This window comes from Chiloscyllium plagiosum, chromosome 2 (assembly GCF_004010195.1).
Source record: "Chiloscyllium plagiosum isolate BGI_BamShark_2017 chromosome 2, ASM401019v2, whole genome shotgun sequence".
NCBI classification, from domain to species: domain Eukaryota; kingdom Metazoa; phylum Chordata; class Chondrichthyes; order Orectolobiformes; family Hemiscylliidae; genus Chiloscyllium; species Chiloscyllium plagiosum.
Genome location: NC_057711.1, coordinates 87,776,675 through 87,787,278, shown reverse-complemented (window position 1 = coordinate 87,787,278; position 10,604 = coordinate 87,776,675). Strand labels below are relative to the sequence as shown.

The 10,604-nt window shown below is 41.1% G+C and overlaps 1 long non-coding RNA gene across 1 annotated transcript in view; it reads left to right on the top strand.

Moving 5' to 3' along the window:
* The window catches only part of LOC122561653, an 11,521-nt gene extending 7,630 nt beyond the window's left edge, over positions 1–3,891 (top strand). The window contains exon 3 of the long non-coding RNA XR_006315076.1: positions 3,805–3,891. This is a non-coding gene — a long non-coding RNA (uncharacterized LOC122561653). The remainder of the gene's footprint in view (positions 1–3,804) is intronic.
* Positions 3,892–10,604: the final 6,713 nt, after the last annotated feature.

The following is a 10,604-nucleotide window of genomic DNA, read 5'->3' as shown; positions in this document are numbered from 1 at the left end:
TGTTCACAAGGTCTTATGCAGAACAAGGCATAGTAGGCTACAGGGGGGAGTGGGGGTGTTTGGAGGCAGTGATTACCATGGCCTCCATAGGGGGAGGGCATAGAAAGGCAGGGCAGACATCACAAAGATGTAATGCTGGAGTTCAGGGTTGTGGAGGACAGTTGGAGGTAAAATTCAAAGTGGTAGTTCATCATAGGAGTGCGAATAGATGGATATCAGCTTTGAGGTGGTGCAAGGTAAAGGAATTTATGAATGCTTGAGGAGGTTGGTTATGATGGAAGGGAAGCAAACCTACTAACTAGGGCATTCCATGTCATCCCTTTATCTTCTTTAGATTGGAATTGCCACTAGAAAATGGCTGGGACAATGCTAGATGAGTGGAGTCAGTGTCAGTTTAATGGGTGAAAATACAGGATCCATTTTGCTGGATGTGAGAACATTGAAAAAACAAATATATGATGCAGCCATTTACAAAGTGTAACAAGTCGCAACCATTTTGATGCCCAGGTCAAAGGTAATTTGCAAATCGTTGGCACTTGCAAATCAAACAAGGCACCTCAATAATGTCAACGGTTAGCAGCAATGCTGGTACAGAAGGTCAATACTGGCTGAAGGCAATCCATTATTCTTATAACTTCCAAGTGTTCTGTAGGAGCCGCATATCATCTTTTCATGATCTGTCATGTAAATATAATGATGTTCTGCATTGAATACACTGACAAACATTGCAACATGGGCAGCACGGTGGCTCAGTGGTTAGCACTGCTGCCTCACAGCGCCGGAGAAAGATGTGCAGGTCAGGTGAATTGGCCATGCTAAATTGCCCGTAGTGTTAGGTAAGGGGTAAATGTAGGGGTATGGGTGGGTTGCGCTTCGGCGGGGCGGTGTGGACTTGTTGGGCCGAAGGGCCTGTTTCCACATTGTAATGTAATCTAATCTAATCTAAAAAAGGAGCAAGAGTAGGCCATTCGGTGTTTCAAGCCTGCTCTGGTGTTTGTTATGAACGACCATCTTATCTGATCATCCAACTCAATAGCATGTTTGCTTTACCCATATCCTTTGTTGAGCATCTGTAGATGAAAGAGAAGGCGACAGATGCTTTGAACTTCAGTGTGATTGGCTCCTTCCAGGGAGTGATGGATGACCTGTGTGGGATCTATTAGTTGTGTATCTACAAATGCATCAGAACTGTGACCGATGCCATCTGTGCAAGAACACACTGGTTCATTTTGTTCCCTCAAGGTGGGATTATTGTTCTAGCCCCAGTAGTATAATTCTGTATAGGGTGCCATTGACTGCATACATTTGCCATTTGACAGGGCCATATCAAACCACTATGGAATTCATAGACATGAAGGGGTTCAATTCCACTAATGTGCTGGTGTGCTCACCATTACCAATTTGTGGAGATGTGTGCCCGCTACCCTAGCAGCTGCTATAACTCTTACTTGTTGGTGGAAGTGGGTACTGCAGATGCTGGAGATTAGAGTCAAGATTAGAGTGGTGCTGGAAAAGCACAGCAGGTCAGGCAAAAGCCCTTCAAACAATTTTCCTGCTCCTCGGATGCTGCCTGACCTGCTGTGCTTTTCCAACACCACTCTAATCTTACTTGTTGGTACCTGGTCTATTTAAGGGTTCAAGTGCTCTACAAGATTGGTCACTGAGGGACAAGACCGACCATGGCTGATGACACTGTTGCACAACTCCCCTGACTATGCAGAACACAGGTACAATGCTGCTCATGCTTCAATCAGAGTAGATGAAAAGCCTGCTGAAGGTGCAGTTCCACTGCTTGCACTAGGTCTCTTCTGTGTTGTCCAGAAACAGTGTATTGCTTCATTCTAGTGTGCTGTGCTCTGCATAACTGGAGCAGACAATGAGGCTATGTGACAGATGCCAAGGAACTGAGGGAACAGGAGCTGTCTTCCAAGGAAGGGGGTGAGGTTATTGGAGAGGATGAGGAAGCTCCCCTTTTCCAATGACAGAGCTTAGCTGTACTGGATGCTACAAGCCAGAAAGGACCTCATTGACACCTGTTCCAGAAAATGAGAGCTGGGTGAAGCAGGCAATAGTAGAATGTAAAATTAGTCATGTTGCTGAAATTTGGTTTGCATTGTCAGGGCAACTTCAGCCTCCAATAGTTTTGTTTGCACTCATTTTTCCTTTCCGTAAATAAAAACTCATGTTTGTATTTGTTTGTGTTCCTGAAGCAGTGCCACTGGACCTGAAATGTTAACTCTACCTTCTCTCCACAGATGCTGCTAGACCGGCTGACTTCCTGTTTTTGTTTCAGATTTTCTGCATTTGCTGTTCTTCATTTTCTTTTCGAGCTTGTACTTGTCTGGTTGCTTACCTATGTGTGATGTTTCCTTCCTGGACAAAGACAAGTTGTAGATTTTCAGTGGGGACAGGTAGTGTTAACTTAAAGATCTTCAGAAGGGATGTAGTGGTGACACAGTGGGGTGAGATGATGAGGTTGTATGTGTGATGGAGTGTCAGCCATGTGCCAAGGGCAGCGTGGCTTCAGGCTTGCTGTACTACGTCTTTGTTGGTGCGTGACAATTGCGAATACTTATCTGCATGCACAATGGCCTTTCAAACATGGCACATGGCACAGGCAAGTTCCTGGTCTTTCAGCTCCTGGTCTAACCACTGAGGGACAAGTTATTCTGGGAACTGTGCATGGTAGGATGGGGCCAGTTCAGATGTGACAAACACTACACGAGCTGGGTAGGTTGTTAACAAGGAGAGCTTGGTAAGATACAGTGAGAAAACACACTAAGCTTTGTGGCAGAAATCCCTCCAGGAACTGCAACTCACACTTAGTCAAAGAAAAGGAAGATTCAGCGTTAACGTAGAGATAGTTGGTTCCTGTTTCTGGTAGGCTTGCAGGTGAGGGGAAAGTGGGGAAGGGTTTACTGTGAGTATAGAAAATGAACTCCAAATAATGTTTGTGCCCTTCTTCTGATCAGGATTCTTCTGATTTTCAGTAATTAGTTTGAAATACGTCAGATTGTGTCTTGGTTTAATGACAGCCTTTAAAACCATAAACTATATTTATATTTAACATTTGTTTACACTTAGATTAAAAGCATTATTTATGCCTGCTGATGATTAGATCTGTCAAATAGGCATGTGGTTCACAGTGAAACCAAATGCTAATTGCTTTCAATTCAACAGTAATCTGAAGTAGTATGCAATAAAGTTTTATAGGAGTTTTGTGATTTGTATGACTTTCTTGGATGTTTGCTTCTGTATCAGTTTGGTTAGCTAATACAATGAGTATCTAAATTATAAGAACCAGAATGATTCCAGTTTGAAGTAATGCTGACTTAAGTGCTTTGGGCACCGTAGTTAATTTTGGTAGCCCTGGTTAGAAGCTGACGATTGCTCAGGAAGGGATCAGCAGCTGAAGATGAAGGAAGAATAGCAAAGTAAGAAGAGAAAAGCATCTAACTCTACAGGCTTGAAACATTTTGGTAATATCTTTTAAATTATGATAAATACAGGAAAAGTAAACAAAGAATAAATAATTCCAACTTTAGTTGAAGGGGTCAGATCAGTTGTCTGTTATTTGGCTTGGCTGATGCTTCTTTCTATTGAGTATAAATTAAAATCAGACAGACTTGTAATGATGACCTAACTTTTACCATATACTTAACAATCTGAAGAAAAGCTAATTTTTTTAATGGTTAGATTTAACGTTGATCAAGAGAAGCAATAACTTTCCTTAAATAATTGCAAAACAGTCAAGAATATACACATAAAACATACTGAGCAAGGTGTAATGTGTTCCACTTGCAGACTCATCAAAGAATGGAACCAAAGGCTTGAAAGCAAAAAAAAGCTGATGCAAAGCTATCATGAAGATGACAAAAAGAAACCTGTCGTACCAATTGAAAGTCCTGTTCAGCAAGTACCATCCAGTGCTTAATTATTGAAGATGCATCAAGGCCAATTTTAGACAGTGAAATGCTGACATTACTTAAAGGACTCAAATAATAAAATTAGTTAGACATAACTATCCCCTGTCTACATGTGTAGGATAGGAAACCATGGCTTCTTGAATTCATAATTATGCATGGTATTACTATTTGAAAAAAAAACTTCTCAAACTCACTTGTTCTAATAATATGTTGATTTATGGTGGAATATTAACAAGTATCCTTTTACTTTGTTTCTTCCATGCATTCATATAACAAACACTTAATACTGTCCTTTCATTAATCTTAATGACAGAACTCATGAACCATGTTATATGGCTGGGGCTGCAAATGTGAAAAATCATTTATTGGAACAAAAATATGGTCCTTAGCATGCAACATAATAGTAAGGTCAAATAATATAGTGAAACATATGGATTTTTCCCCCTCCCTGGTGTGGCATGAGCAATTGCATGAAAGGAAGGAAAATATGGTGAATTTGAGAAAAAACCTGAATATCAACTACAAGAACTTTTTTTCTGATTTTTCCCTCAAGCCTTAAATGGCAACTTCAGAATCTTACCGTTGAGAGGCAACTACCTTATTTCCATGAACTCACACTTTGTCAAAGCCCCAACTCACTTTATTCATTAACCACTTCCAATTCCATTCTCCTTCCCTGAGAAGCTAGAGATAGAAATTCCTAACGTATATATATCGGAACTGTTACCTGTTGGATGCAGTTCATCAAATGTTTATCCTGGCCATCATAGGCCCTTTGTTTATGCAAGTCAGAATCAGAAATTCACCAGCCTAACCACATCGTCTGCCTGTTTTCACACTAACTCATACGCAACTTCAACCCTGCAGCAGTTTGAAGCTCAGTAACACTAATGACTTGCACTCTTCTGACAGATTGCTTTGAACACATGAATATATACTCATCTCATGCAACTGCACAGAATGCAACTTATGGGTCTTAGCTTTCTTTCTTAGCATTAACTCACTTACTTGAAGCTTACCAACCTCTGCATACTTCATATTGCTTTCTTAGTACACACTGAGTAACTTCAGTACTGACTTACAGGCTGTGTAAGGGTCTTTAGGGCTCAGTTACAAGCTGTAAAATCTGTTGTTTGCAGTGCAGAAGGAGAAAGGCAACTTGTCACAGCTGGGGGCACTGATTAGTCAAGGGAACAGACATATCACTGTAGAGCACCATGCTACGTCAATGCCACACCTTCAATTTGTGTAACAAGCAGCTTTAAGAAAATGGCTATCTTTGAAAGACAAAAGGGAGCAATCCTTTGTTGAGTGAAGGGAGACTATGGTCAGTCAGGAGATCTGTCACAGTCAGCCAAATATAAGATACAGAAGTGCACTAACATTCTTCCTGCAATGCTAGGCATCTGTTTTCACCTTGGACACAGCACCGAGGCAAATTGTGATTTGTTTGGTGTGGTCTGGTAGTGTGGCCTCCTGTGGTCATCAGCTGCAAAAAGTATTATCCTCCTGTCCATCAAGGTGCCCAATTCTCTGCCAAGGAAATGGGAGTTGAGCTTTCCTTTCCTTTGGGCTAAGTCCTGAATGTAGAGGCTTAAGCACCACATTGTGAAGGGTCATTCCTGATTTTCATCATCTGAATCGTTCATAGCTGAGTTTTAAATATTGCACTAGCAGAGTGAATGATAGAAGATCCCGGCTATGGTGAGCCTCTCTGACTGTATAAATACCTGAGAAAGGTTCCCAAGAATAGGATTGATGATTAATGGGGTGATGAGAGGATGTTTACATGAGCAATGAATCTCACTCAACAAAATACTTTAATTGAAGGTGGGAAAACACCGTGCATAAGATACAATGATTTTAATAGAAATGCCTTTTAATCATAAAACTGAATTTGAGTAATAGATTTATTTATTGGTGTGACATTAAATATAACTTGAAAATGGTACATTTTCTAAATGATCACCTGTAAAGTCACTGTATTGCAGGCAAAGAACATGGATGTAGAAAGATTATGAAAGAGAATATTGTCAGGAGTGGGTGGTAGAAGAGGAATGTTGAAGGTTTGAAAATTTCCTGTACATTACTAAGCCTGACAATTCACATTAGGTAACTAGAAATCAAAGCAGGAGGAAGGAAAAATTGGCAATGTAGATTTAATTTAATGTGTTTTACCTCTTCAAACTGAAATTTCAAACATTATTCAAAGCTTTGTGAGGGACACTAAGCATAACCATTCATAAATAATTTCATGATTTGGTTTCCATTTGCATTTGAATTGACTGAGCTCAACCAAGGAAAATTACATGTTTTAAGTACAAATGGCCCATTGCATCAAAAGTCAGTTTGATTCCTTGAGCGCTGACAGCCATTTGTCAAACATAAGCCTGGTTATTGAGCGTTGCCAAACCTTTTGAATGTGGAGTGCAGCCAAATTTAAATCTGTCCTCGTCCAACATCCCAACATGTGCACTTTCCAAAAGAGGTCACTAAAGTGTAATGAGGAATGGGAATCTTGGCAGAATTTTCTCCTCCCCAACCCAAGGACACTGAAGGCAGGTGTAGAATTTCACAGAGGAAATTGGGATGTATTTCATTTTGTAGGGGATGTTTGAGGTTGATGAACAATTGTGTTTTGTTCTTAATGAAGGCAGGAAGTGCAACATAAATCTGATTTGAAACAAATACTACTTTCACAGTTTTCAATCTATGTTGTCACAATCATTTGCACATGGCAAAACAAAAACACTTGAGCAGATCATGGTTACTACATAGCACAATAGCAGAGTGGTAGGTTATGAAACTGAAAGAATATCTGAGCTATTGCCTGTTAGGTCAGCTGAAAAATATTGCAAAAGCTAATTTTTTTTTTACTTATGCTCTCATTGCTAATTCACATCCGCTTTTGCTAAAATAAAATCTCTTATAAAACAGTCATCTACAACTGCCTCCAGCTTTTTGGAGTCTATTAAAATTAAAAGAAAGTAAATACTTAGTCTGAAGTATGGAACTACTAAGATTAAGATTTGATTGGAAGTGAATCTTTCAAAGCAACAACTTTATATACCGACAACAATTTAACCTCTCAACCTAGGGGATGCACAGATGTTATAGTAAGTTTGGTACCAAGATGACTCAAATGTAATCCCTGGTCTGTGCTGGGTTTGCCACAATTTGCATCAACTTTCTTGAACTAAGGATATGAAAAATTATCTAAGATTCAAGCGGATGGACATTATGTGATAACACCATTGAGCTTGACCATCCCTCATCCATAAATCAATAACCAATTAAAATTCATTGCTCAAGCACACAAACAAATGACCATGTGGGTAAGGATTTGGAATACAGTACCACTAGAACTATATATGCACATTTAATTAAATGACTTGACAAAAACAAAAAACAATGAAAATAATTGCAGAGGTGTGAATCATGATGTAGGATCTGAATTCTGCCAATTATGGATTACATATCCATGTGGTCATGCAGTCCGTTGCAGGGCTGATGTTTGCCACCTTTCCAAATCTAAAATTACAAAACTTCCACAAAAACAATAGTCTCAGACAGTCTTTCTGGCACAGAATCACAGAATTGTTACAGGGCAGAAGGAGGTCATTCAGTCATCGTGTATGTGTCGTTTCTCCAAATGAGCTGATTTCTTTATCTGGCAAAGCGAAAATAACTCGTACTGCATTTCAACAATGTATATTAATATGCATATTTAAAGTATCATGTCTATGAAATCTCCATTTTAAATGTCATGGTGTAAAATAAAAATGTTTCAATTCAATGAAATTTGTTGTTATTGCTGTATTGGTAAACAATGCTTATTATGATGTATAAGTAGAATAAGCTACCCATAAGGGGGTGTTATTAATACATTGAAATACAAAACAAGGCTTCAGTAACATGTTTCCAAAAGTAATACCTTCATTGGAAGGGAAAGGATGGGGTTCTCTCTTTAAGGCACAGTGGTTAGCAGTGCTGTCTCACAGCGCCAGAGACCTCTGTAGAATTCCCGCCTCAGGCAACTGTCTGTGTGGAGTTTGTACATTCTCCCCGTGTCTGCGTGGGTTTCCTCTGGGTGCTCCGATTTCCTCCCACACTCCAAAAATGTGCAGGTTAGGTGAATTGGCCATACTAAATTGCCCGTAGTGTTAGGTGAAGGGGTAAATGTAGGGGGGTGGGTTGCTCTTCGGTGGGTCGGTGTGGACTTATTGGGCCGAAGGGTCTGTTTCCACACTGTAAATAATCTAATCTAAAAAAACCATAAATCATGGCATACAAGTCAGCACCATATAAGATGTATGGAATGGCCCCATTTATTTAAAGCCAAATATCCTGTTTAGGCCTATACTCACCCCATAAGTGGCTGCCTTTAATGGTAAGATAAACGGTATAGGAGTCAGCTTCAAATTTTCACTTCAGATATCTATGTTTTGCTTACCTTTTATATCAACCCATGGAATCAAAGAGGTTGATATAGGGCCTGTCGCCAAGAAGATATGCCTGCTCATAGCAAACCACTCACGAGGATCCATGAACAAAAGTGGATCCTCAGGAAAAATGAATAAAGATCAAAGATGGCTTCAAGCTAAAAAAATCATAACACTTGCTAACTCTTCAAATATTGTATGAGGAAATTTTGTGTTAGTGAAAAATTGATAAAAGAATGGAAGGAAAAATCCTCCCTAAGCAGGTTGTCCAAGACAAAATGAGCCATTAAAACAGAGACCAGCCACTAGTATTGAGAAATATATATCAAATGGGCCCTCAAATATAATCACAATAAATACATTGTCACCAGATATGCAATACACACTTAAATGGACAAAATCAAATCTTGATTTGCCTCTTCATTGGGTGTATGGAACAGTCCATCTTCTGCAGTTACACCGGCACCATTCCCCACCTTTTCTTCCGTTACCTCGGTGACTGCATCAGCAGCACCTCATACTCCCACAAAGAGATTTAACAGTTCGTCAACTTCACGAACACCTTGCACCCTGACCTCAAGTTCACCTGGACCATCTAGGACACCTCTATCCCCTTCCTGGACCTCTCCATTTCCATTTCCGGCAACTGACTCAACATAGACATCTACTTCAAACCCGCCACCTCCTACAGCTACCTGGACTACATCTTCTCCCAAACCCCTCCTGTACAAACACTATTGCTTAATCCCAATTCCTCTGTCTCTGCTGCATCTGCCCCTAGGAGAACCAATTCCACTCCAGAACATCTCAGATGGCTTCCTATTTCAAGGACCACAATTTCCACTCCCGCGTGGTCAACAATATCCTCCAGCACATCTCCTCCACTGCCGCACTTGAACCCCACCCCTCCAACCACAACAAGGACATAACACCTCATCCACCCCCACCACCTTCCACCCCTCCAACCTCTGGATACCAGGCATCATCCTCCGCCATTTCAGCCACCTACAGAGAGACCCCACAACCAGAGATATATTTCCATCCCCACTCTTTCAGCATTCCACAGAGACCATTCCATCTGCAACTCTCTCATTAGGTTCACGCCCCCCACCCTCCACTCCCAGCACCTTCCCTTGCCACTGCAGGAAGTGTAAAACCTGCATCCACACTTCCCCCTTTACCTCTGTTCCAGGCCCCAAACAATCCTTCCACATCGGCAGAGCTTTCCCTGCACCTCCAAACACCTCATCTACTGTGCCCATTGCTCTCAATGTGGTCTCCTCTACATTGGGGAGACAGGACGCCAACTTGCTGAACATTTCAGAGAACACCTCTGGGACACACGCACCAAACAACCCCACACCCTGTTGCCAAACATTTCAACTCCCCCTCCCATTCCACAAAGGACATGCAAGTCCTGGGCCTCCTCCATTGCCGAATCCTAGCCACACGACGCCTGGGGGAAGAACACCTCATCTTCCACCTTGGGATCCTTCAAACATACAGAATTAATGTTGATTTCACCAGTTTCCTCATCTCCCCTCCCCCAAGATCCAACCATCCAACTTGGCACCATTCTCTTGAACTGTCCCACCTGTCCATCTTCCTTTCCACCTATCTGCTCCACCCAAAAAAACTTTTCTGAGCAAAAGCTAGCTGGTGTAACTGACTGATGAAACAAAAAAATTAGTGCTGCAGCAGAAACCCAAAATTACTCTGAAGATGACAGATTTGCCACAGAAGAGAACAAGTTGTTGTATTTAGGAGAAAGATAGATTCTTGAGTAGTCAGAGATTGAAGTTTATAGGGAGAAGGCAGGAGAGTGGGAGTGGATCATACTAGCCTGTATGAGTGATGATGGAACAAATTTAAATCCTAATGTCATTTATAAATGTAAAACCATGAGGCAAATGAAGTTACCTTCAGGAATTTTGTACATGTCCATGACAGTGGTTGGAAGGATGGGGTCAGAGTGGAATTATGGATGAACAATGTGTGGAACATAGATCCTGTTGATCTAGAGTCATAGAGTCATAGAGATGTACAGCATGGAAACAGACCCTTCGGTCCAACCTGTCCATGCCGACCAGATATCCCAACCCAATCTAGTCCCACCTGCCAGCACCCGGCCTATATCCTTCCAAACCCTTCCTATTCATATACCCATCAAAATGCCTCTTAAATGTTGCAATTGTACCAGCCTCCACCACATCCTTTGGCAGCTCATTCCATACAC